This window comes from Astatotilapia calliptera, chromosome 7 (assembly GCF_964374335.1).
Source record: "Astatotilapia calliptera chromosome 7, fAstCal68.1, whole genome shotgun sequence".
In the NCBI taxonomy this organism is placed as follows: Eukaryota; Metazoa; Chordata; class Actinopteri; order Cichliformes; family Cichlidae; genus Astatotilapia; species Astatotilapia calliptera.
In genome coordinates, this window is record NC_137428.1 from 33736773 (window position 1) to 33748075 (window position 11303).

The following is an 11303-nucleotide window of genomic DNA, read 5'->3' on the forward strand; positions in this document are numbered from 1 at the left end:
CACATATTGAAAACTTTGGCACAAGCCGAAGCCAATCTGAACTAAAAAAAAAAAAACCCAAAACAAAACAATATACTTTGTTTAATTATCTGATTGTTTTATTGTTATTGTTTTCATGATTTACCAGGGTCATATATCCTAAAGACTGAACCAGGGATGAGGGCTGCAAATTAGCTAAAAGTCCTGCATACACCGTGTTGATTCATTTCACTTAAATTTAAATAATCTTTACATACATCATAGAAGTTAATATAGTTAAACAAAAAGTTCTTAAATAACGCTTTGTTAGAAATGTGATGTTTCATACTTGAAGAGCTGAGCATATGTGACTTGTTATAGTGGTATTTAGTGGTATGCAGAATATTGTCACTTCAACTTTTCTATAAATGAAGTACAAGTGTAAAAACCTGAATTGCATTAAGAGTCCAAAATAGCCAGTGTTAGATTATCGTCATGTGTGGTTTATGTCTGTAAAGAAATGTTGCCATGGCTCCAACAAGATCTTTTTTTGTGGTTTTTGTGTCTCTCCTCTTCTTCCTCTTCATCTTTGCTCTCAGGTGGGTTTGGGTGGGGTTCTGTTGTTGTCCCACCCATGGATGGGGTTGCTCTTGCATCCTATCCCAGCCATCACACCTGTTCCTCACCTACTCATTATCCTGTCATTCAACAGGCTACCTGAAACCTCAAGTCTTTGCCAGATTGTTGTTAATGTTGTGGTGTTCTCCTTCTCATGTGGGCTTTAACTGGATGAAAAACAGAATTTGCAAATCGACAAATTTGAGAAGTAAGGATCTTCCAGGAAGGCCTAGCTGGCCACCAGTCATCTCACTTACAGTACTTGTTGAAACTTTGCCTCCCACAGCTGGAAACCCACCAGGAAAATTCAAGGAACTCACTCAAGCATGAATGAATAATTCAGATTCAATAGTCACCTGGAAAAAGCACTGACCTTTCCCTTTCACTTGTCTGGAAGTCTTCCATCCCCACTGCTTGGGCTTTGTGTTGCAGTACGTACCAGTACAAGCCCTTACCTTGTGTTAATAAAAAGGTAAAACATGCAGTGATTTTTTTGATCTTGTGTTTGAATCCATTTGTTATTGTGGATATGGCAATGATCTACATGATGACTATGATCCACAACATCAATGCTTCTGAACTTATTCTGACTGAGGTTTTTCTTGCAAGAAACATTTATATCAGAAGAAATAACAATGTGTAAAAAAAAATAGAAATAGAAATTGACTGATAAAACAAAGTGTGGCAGACTTGTGACTGTTTGCTGCCCGAGCTGCTGACATGTGACCGTAGCTAGTTTTAGATGTTTTTTTTTTTTAAATTGCAAACTTTGTTTTTACAAAATAATTACAAACTTAAATTACAAACTTGTATTAGTGGACAAGTCAATACTGAAGACCTAACCAGGAGAGTGGGAATCTTGATTAGTACCATATAGATCAATACTAATGATTTTCATCCTAATCTTTCTGTTTTAGTGTCAATTTCATTACAAAGGGTTGGACATTTAGACAATGTAACTTAGGGAATATATAATAGAAAGTAAATAACCTATCATCAGAATTTAGTCGAAATAATAGCTGTTTTATAAGTGCCTCTCATTATCACATGCTAATTACTGCTCTCAGTGAAACAGTGGAGAACAGGAGCAAGGTGCTTTGGTGAAACAGTCCTGTATCACCAAGTCATATCATTGTATATTTTGAAAGGCTGCATGCAGAATCCAACTCAATCCATCAGTTAAGCATGGAAAAGCCGGAGTTCTGTACCTGGAAAGAACCCACACAGAAAAGCCTCACCTGTCTGTGGATTCAAACCCAACACTTTCTTGCTGTTAGTCAACAGTGCTAGCCACTTTACAATTGTGCTTTCCTTCCTATAGATGATTCTCAAAAGAATATTCAAAGCTTACAAACTTTTTTTTAAATTTAGATTTTCTAAATAAAGTATGCTATGATTTTCTCAACAAAAAAAATATTGATATCTGTATTTGTATCAGGGATACCAGCCTGTTTTACTTCATGTCATATTGAAGATAACTGATATCTTGCACAACTAACATTTGAGCAGAAGATCAGATCAGATTATGCAGCAGGCAGGAAAGCAGTGTAGGTAGGTGTGGCTGGACTAAAATGACTAAAGTTACAGCAGAGATGTTAAATGACCAGGACAGAATAAATAAAATAAGCTATATCGTGACAGGTAAATATGGTCCTCTGTATGATATATTAAAAACAAAGACCCTAAACAAACAGGTTGTTGTTTGTGATGGGAAGTGTGCCAGTCAGCCACAACATTGAAAGCATTCACTAGTGAAATGAAAGCCACTGATCATCTCATAATGCAAATACCTGCTGGGACACCTTTGATCCTGACATTCACGTGGATGTTAATTTGACACAAAGTGTCCACCTACGCACGCCAGACCAAGTATACTCCCCATGACAATCGTATTCTCTAATGACAGTGACCCCGCCCAGCAGGAAAGTCTGCCATCACTTTAAAGTTGTGGTTCTCCCTGTATCTCTTGTGTGTGTGTTATTGAATTTATTCTGTAATTGATCAAACAGATCTGATGAAATATCTATCTATCTATCTATCTATCTATCTATCTATCTATCTATCTATCTATCTATCTATCTATCTATCTATCTATCTATCTATCTATCTATCTATCTATCTATCTATTAATAAACAAAGATGCACAAAGCTGCAGTGAACAAACACATATTTGTATGCAGAGCTATTCCTGCCTGTGTTTCTATTTCAGGCAGTTTTGCCTTCATTGTTTCTATCGTTGACGCTAGAACAGATATTGCGGAGACCCCCAAAGGATGTCAGCTATGCCACATGGAAACACAAACACAGACTTCTTAGCACATCATTGAGAAAAGAAGCACAATGTAAGTTTGGTTTTGTTTTTATTGTTTTTCATGAGGACTAGATAGCAGTGTGCAGACACCTTTGGAGAGCACTTTCTAAACTATATATTGATAACAGTTTCTGATAATAATAATAATAATGGTTAAGTGTCTCTTCATGAGACTAAGAGTTTATTGGTTAAGCCATTCTAGATTGAATTAAATACAGAAGTGGTTAGATTCATAATAGTTTTTCAAATCCTGTCGTATTGTGTCTTGCAAGCACAATAACCCCCCCCCCCCCCCCCCCCTTCCCCAGTCCATCTTCCTCCCCATTGGTGTTCATTTATGTGCATTATTACTTTTGTGTGACCTTTAAAGAAGCACTCAGAGATGAAGCAATAGACCATTTTTGTTCGTTCTTACTACACAGACTGTCAACTTTTCAGACAACATGGAAATCCACTTTAGAAGTGCAAAGATGATCTGAACCCTCTGTCCCTGAACTATGGGATGGAAGTTTTATTGTTCTAGACGTACCTGTAATGTCTACCTAGTCTCAGTTTTATTCCTAATCTTTCTAACTAGTAGTTCAAAATAAATGAGTTAATAAGTAAGTAAGTAATAAGTAAGTAACCTAAGGAATGAGAAATCCCATCTATACCATAAGCTATTAGAATAACACACATATTAAATACCTAGTAGTTCCACAGAAACAGGTTAAAATATGTTTGGCATAGCTCATGTGTTATTAATGCCTCTACCAAAGTAAAACAGGAAATGAACAACCAAAACTCAATTGCAATAACATGAGCAGAGATGTAAACACAGGAGGATGAAACAGAGGGAAACACTGAGGGGGATAAAAACTATAAATACAAACAGTTAATTAAAATTAAAATGCAACCAGGACTAAATGCTCTGGAAACAAAGTAAATCTAAATCTAATTCAACACCATAAAAGAACTAAGGCTCAAGAAAAACCGAGACATTGTCACGATATTCCTTCCTTCTCTACTTATTTAGTTCAGGGTCATGGAGAGGTGGGGTGCACCCTGGACAGGTTGCCAATTACAGGCTTTTGTGTACAGTTTTTATATAATCAGATTTCTTGATAATGGTTTGGATTTTTGTATAATGCATCCTTTGTTTTAGAGAACAGCAGGTTAGTCAGACACAGATGGTAGTGCTAAGGTGCTGAATGATAAATATCAGCTGGAGAATGCTGTTCTCTGTCTTTTGTGTGCACTGAAGACAACTGAAGTTGGAGTCTTTGAATGTGCCTCCCTCCACAGTCAAAGTGGACTATAGATGGCTTGCTTTCTGTTGTCACATGTGTGAAAGAAACAGTGGATACAAAACCGAATCCAGAGAGTTTCCAAGCTGTTTACTAAAGCACAAAATGATGTGTGAAACATTTCATCTCGCTCCATTTACTGCTCTACATGCCCATAGGCCACCTCAGCATTTCAAAGGGTGTGCTCCTGCGCATGCACACCTATCCCCTTCTGAGTACTACAGAAGTGAATTTTACAAAGTACGTAATGTTTTGTATACACAGTTTAGAGAAAGGTTTGAGCTGAGGGGAATGCAAATGATCAAAATCTGGAATCTTGGCTGCAAAAGCTATAATCAAGCTCTAATCACACTGCCTGAAAATACACCAAGTACAAATTAAAACAAACAAAATCCCCTGTTTAGCAGTGAAAGTATGGGTACTCTTAAGGGGATTGGGCCAGGAGACCTTGGCTTTTGATGAAGCACTCCACAGATTGCTTCCTGTTGTTCTCGTGTCATTCTTTTCAGAAGCTGAAAAGGGTTTTAGCAATCTCTGAAGGCTAAAAGGACAAATGTAGTAGTATTATGTCACAAACATGCTTTAATATAGTGTTGCTGTCTGTAACATACAAAAGGAGTGGCTAAACAAGTTTTGACATTAAAATAAGTGCTTAATCATTTTGCAGAAAGAAAAATAATTGTACCTTTAGTTGTTCTGAGCAGTGAATATGGCCAGACTAAGCTGAAGTGATTGGCAGGGGTACAAATAATTATGTATATATTTAAATATACTGACATATGATCAAGCTGCTTTGACTATGTGATGCTTTCTCAGAACAGAATATTAAATACTTTATTTATTTAATATTAATATTTAAGGTTTACTGATAACCTTGAACTGAGTATAGGCTCAGTTTGTCTACTTTGTCCACGTGTCCAGTGTTACTATTGTAAGTTTATATTTAAGGTTTAAACACTTTTAAATTAAAATATAAAAACGGGAAAAATACAATTTAGTCTTGGAGTTCTGTATTGCTCATACAATATTATTACTACATGAAAAAAAATGTTGCATAGTTGAAATGCTTAGTATTTAAACGCATCGTAATTTAGTATGTTATGATGGGAAATTGTAGAACACTGAAACAGACATGATGTTTTTCAAGGGATATTACTCACCTCCTTCTGTCAGGTTTACAGAAGCTAACAGCTTAACAATTACCCAAAGCATACAGTTGAGACAATGACTGGGTAAACTAAGGACAGATATCTCACTGTGTTTGATTGACCCAGGCAATGCTGAAGGCTAAACCCCAAAGAGCATTGTCAGAGACCTAAACACTGTATTTCACAGAAGCTTTCTTTCCAGTCTGAAGGAACTTGACAGAGGGAATGAATGGAATAATTTTCCAGTATGTTGTTGACTCCTGACTATTAAGCAAAAAAAGTTACAGAATTTAAGTGATGAATCTATTCTACTACACAGCCTGGTCTTAGAATTGATGTTTCCACATTTTTCTCCTGTGTCAACATTCGCTTTTCACAGGTGAGCTTAGCTGTGCCATGCAGCAGCTAGATCAGGCCGTCACTACTTGTACATCCACAATGCATTTAAGTCTGCATTGATTGCTTGAATCATGGTGGGGTTTCAACTCAGCAGGAAGCCATAGCCCTGCTGGCTCCATGTGATTGGCACTCAGTGGAGTCCGTTAGTGGTGATGCCGAGCAGGACTCCTGCAGACCCTATCAAACACACTTCTCCCTGCATCAATAGCCCACTGACCAGTTTTTCATTACATGCCAAATGTGAAGGCTGAGGTGTCAAATGAATACAAAGCACTGCTTTGACAGAAGCTATAAATATGTGTATGTGTGGCAGCACAGCTGTAAGATCGTGCATGTCATTTGTCCAAAACGGTGTTGCAGTTCTCCTCACTTAAAATAAGTTTTCAATATTTAATATTATGTCCTGGAGCAACTCATAAAAAAATACATTAAATATAAAAACTTCAGTATTTGCGCACTACCCTGAAGCCTTCCATATTGTTGAGAATAATTTTTTTAACTATTTTTCTATGAATTTCAATTCACTGCAACTGTACATGTATTTAGGAACATACTCTGAACCTTTGTTTGCTCTGAAAACATCTCCACAAATCTTGAAGCAGTGTATCTGGTAATTAGAAATACAAAACAAAATAACAATAACAACAAAAATATGTTGTATGGTGAATTTGGGGAGCAAACACACAACAACACCAGGTGATAAACTATATAGAGGCCAGACAGATGTTTTACAGATGCCCCTGATGGTAACAGTGTCTGGTTTGACACTGTGAGTTGATAATGCACCGAGATCACACTCTATGTGGGAGGAAGCACGAGTCCATTTCTGAATATAACCAGAAGGAAGACAGCTTGCATAGATGGTGCTCATTATTCTAAATACCCCTGTTTTTGTACGAGTGCCTGGTGAATGGTATGCAGTGAAACAGCAGTTAATTGTGAAGTTGCGAATCCACAGCAGGCATACTTCCAGTCAATACTGTGCCTACAGCTCAACTTTCAACTGTCACTCCAACCTGTATAGGCCTTTCTTATCGCCTACAGTGTGATTCATTCATGTTTGCCTGACACAGATGTCTCTCCCTTTTCTAACACAGAGTGATCAGGAATGCGAGTGTACCCTTTTTGCATGATTACAGACCATAAATACCTCTCTAGACAAGGGAAGTACATTTGTTGACCAGAGACCCAGCGGCATACAACTAGCCATGTATCCTAAAGCACACACCTAACTGCTGTTCCAATCATGTGACAGGAGAGGAGACAAGATAGTAGCCATTGATTTTTTCCCCTTGATACTGGCTGAAAGGAGCACCCTGACATATAATTGCACTGGGTCTGTGCCTCAGAGATTTTTAATATCATGAGCCAGCAGATAGGCTTTAGCGCTGAACGACTAATACGATATACACTATTCAAGTACCCTTGTAAACTGCATTCACACTTATTTGCCTCAAGGCAAACTTACATGCCTTAACTAGAAGTTTAGGTAGGTTTGTTTAAATGATATCTATCTATCTTTCTATCTGTCTGTCTGTCTGTCTGTCTGTCCTTCAATTTGTAAAAAGAGTTTGTTGGCTGCTTTAGGATCTTACTGTCTTAGTGGTTTTATACAGTCCCTTTTCCTCATTATTTAAAATTGATGTAAAAACAAATGGCACATTAAATCACATGCTCTTATGTATTTTTTTTTAAAACACCATTGACTCTTTTTCTTCACATCCAGATATTGTGGATAAGTACGGTGGCCCCTAGAGACAAAGCACATACAAACTCCAAAACACTTGCAAACTCCAAAACACTTGCAAATTCCAAAACACATGCAAACTCCAAAACACTTGCAAACTAAAAAACACATGCAAACTCCAAAACACGTACAAACTCCAAAACACATGCAAAATCCAAAACACTTGCAAACTAAAAAACACATGCAAACTCCAAAACACGTACAGACTCCAAAACACTTGCAAAATCCAAAACACTTGCAAACTAAAAAACACATGCAAATTCCAAAACACGTACAAATTCCAAAACACTTGCAAAATCCAAAACACGTACAAATTCCAAAACACTTGCAAAATCCAAAACACTTGCAAACTAAAAAACACATGCAAATTCCAAAACACGTACAAATTCCAAAACACTTGCAAAATCCAAAACACGTACAAAACACAACGGAAGTGCTCCAGGACGCTAGGGGCAGTGTTGAGCTTTTGTTACCTAGTAACTACACAAGCCAGGAAGTACCAATGACCGGATTTGGGGTTTGCAGCCTTAAAGGCCGCATTTTAAGGCAGATTACGTCACAGTAAATGATGAGCGTTCTCTCTCTAGCTGGTATAAAGAAGGCTTTCCCAATTCAAAGGCTGCTCGAAATGCGGCCCTCAAATGCGTCCATAATTTCCCTGAATTTTAAGGATGGGTCGGTGTAGCCTTCATGGCCCAACATATCCCAGACTTCATAGTGCGGTGGTGGTGTGGATAATTTTGCCGAAAAAAAACGGTGGAAGCGGAGCGGAGGAAGTGTAAACTTTCAGAAGTAAGTACTGAATATTATGTCACTTATTTATGCGCAAATATTTTTTTAATGAAGAACATTAAACCATTATTGTTGGCCACATGTCGGGAAAGTTATGTGACATTAGTCATGTCTGTACTTTCAGAATTAACTTGGTTTTAAAGCCTTTACTTTAAAAAAATATATATAGTCGACCTTAATCTTACAGAGATTGTGATGATTTTGTGGATAATTAAAGTCAGTCATATATCCACAAACACAACAAGCTGAAAGTCAGTGATGCTGTTCGGTTTGCAGTCCTGAATATCACGGCACAAGCAGGATTCACTGCACTGTTAACGTTAGCTATGTTATATTGCTGCCTCTGTTCGGTGGTGTCGAGCCAAACGGACTTTAACGTGTGTTTGAACGAGCTGACGGTTCACTCGTTAAGCTGAAAGAAAGATGCTTTAATCACAGGAGTCACACATGTGTTCACTGTACCATCTGGGAACTCTTCTTGTTTCGTAATATCACAAACACTGAATCCTCCTTCTCTTGTGCTGTTTTGTAGCAGTGTATACACCCGAGACTGCCACCTGTCTGTCTGTCCTGCACTCTCTCTCTGTTTCTTTCTCTCTGATTGTGTAATAAAAGTATGAACATGTATTTATAAGTCACACTTGTGTTTGAATCCTGCAGCTTATCACACATTTGATTTCCAAGTGTGACAACTGCAAGTGTCCAGAGTGAGGACAGACTGAGGGACCCACTGCTGCACATCATCTGTGAGGCTTTGCACCCCTGATGATCCACCAGGACAAACTCAGCAGTGTGTGAGGAAGAGGAGGAGGAAGAGCCAGCAGCAGCTGACAGATGGAGAGAATAGACAGACTGTTCCCTGTTTGTGAAGGACTGCTAGAAAAGTTTAAAATAACTAATTGTCTGTCCTGAATCAGTCTTATTAGGTAATGTTCAAATAATGTTATCATTCCAGTGTTTTCAGTGTGGGAGAAAGTACTCAGGGCCTTCAAGTTACACACTATGAAAGGCAGCAACAAGTGTAATATTCAGAAACCTAAAGTATGTATCAGCAGCAGAATGGAGCTAAAAATAAATGTTTGTTTCAGTTCTATGAAGCTTTGAGTATTTTGGATCAGTAGCACTGCTGTGTTTGTTGCATCATATTGCTGTAATTGTTTATATGCTTTATATATTCTGAGGTAAGTTGATCTATAGTGTTACATCATATTCTGTAAGGATGTTATGTGTTTGTAGACTTTCTGCCCAGTTTGACCCATTTAGCAGAAGCCAGCCTGTTTAAGGCTCTGATATCTATTCTGTATGACTTAAAGCAGTTATGACATGGTCTGATTTTCTCACCCAATAAAGGAATATTTCATATATCAGTCTACTCTTCATTTTATCAGAAAGTTATCACAGCTTGTACATTTTCTTTTAATAAATATATGTAAGCAATGAGCCAAATTTAGTAATGCCAACATACTGAAGGAACAACATTTGTCTCTTATATATGATACACCTATATATGCACTGTCAAAGATACTTGTCTTTGAGTGAAGATTTAAGGTGATAAGACATATAAATAACTGCAACTTGAATCTGTACTGGAGCTCAGTATTTGACACAGAGTTCATGTTCACTGCTGTAATAGCTAATAATGATTAATATAATAACTAGAATATTGGCCATATTATATTTACATTACCAAAGTGATATGACTTTAGTCTCATGAACAACATCAGCTAATTCTTATTTACTAATTAATCTTGAAATGACTGTTCAGTACAGAAATGAAGCCCAAAAATCATGTTTTACTGTCCTGTGGTCTCAGCCTCAGATACTTATCAAATCACACAAAGCTCATGTAGAAACAAACAAACAAATGAACAAAATATGTTCTCCCTCATTTCTGTCAAACCAAGTTGTATGACACGTTTCCAGCGGTTAGTATCACGGTTGCTAGGCAACCTGGGAAGCGCGACGGAGACTAGACCGTCCCATACAGACAAACTTGCCTTTTATTTTGCAAATCGAGCTCAACACTGCCCCTAGCGTCCTGGAGCACTTCCGTTGTGTTCTGGAATTTGCATGTGTTTTTGAGTTTGCAAGTGTTTTGGAATTTGTACGTGTTTTGGATTTTGCAAGTGTTTTGGAGTTTGTACGTGTTTTGGAGTTTGTACGTGTTTTGGAGTTTGTACGTGTTTTGGAATTTGCATGTGTTTTTTATTTTGCAAGTGTTTTGGATTTTGTACGTGTTTTGGAATTTGCATGTGTTTTATAGTTTGCAAGTGTTTTGGATTTTGCAAGTGTTTTGGAATTTGCATGTGTTTTTTAGTTTGCAAGTGTTTTGGGTTTTGCAAGTGTTTTGGAGTTTGTACGTGTTTTGGGTTTTGCAAGTGTTTTGGATTTTGCAAGTGTTTTGGAGTTTGTACGTGTTTTGGAGTTTGCATGTGTTCTTTAGTTTGCAAGTGTTTTGGAGTTTGCATGTGTTTTGGAATTTGCATGTGTTTTGGAGTTTGTACGTGCTTTGTCTCTAGGGGCCACCGTAGGGATAAGGGAGAAGAACGATGGCCTTAATAGCTTCATGTGGGACCATCAAATGAAATGTATGCTTTCATAGCCTTTAAACTACCAACTATAATGTGCTTAGGGATTAAAATGGGCCAAAACAACACTTATGCATTTCAGCGCCTTCAGATAACGAGTAATTCAATCTGATAGGTAGATAAATCAGAATCAGAATGCTTTATTCATCACTAGGGAAATTATGTAATAATAATTGATACAAAATACAGTTTAGCGAAGGTTAAACTCAGTAGTTAGAAGCATTGTGGCATAGTACATTATAGTATAGTACCGTGATCGATTGTCTTGTACTGTTGCAGAGCAGACTGTGGGATCCATGGTCACAGCTAGTTTTGGGGGAGAAGCAGAAGCATTACTGAAAAAAATTGCAATTGTAACCTGTGGGAGAGTTTTGCAGAAGTAAAAATTGCGGTATGACTTGTATAACTTCCAGCGAATCAAGCATTTAAAACCTTATATGTATGCAAGTCAGCAAA

At 37.5% G+C, this 11303-nt stretch overlaps 1 long non-coding RNA gene across 1 annotated transcript; it reads left to right on the forward strand.

Annotated features, from left to right (window-relative positions):
- The first annotated feature begins 7719 nt into the window (after nt 1-7719).
- Nucleotides 7720-9621, forward strand: LOC145430076 (uncharacterized). The gene is made up of 2 exons (XR_013910483.1): nt 7720-8259; nt 8920-9621. It is a non-coding gene; the product is annotated as an uncharacterized LOC145430076 (long non-coding RNA).
- The last annotated feature ends 1682 nt before the right edge of the window (nt 9622-11303 follow it).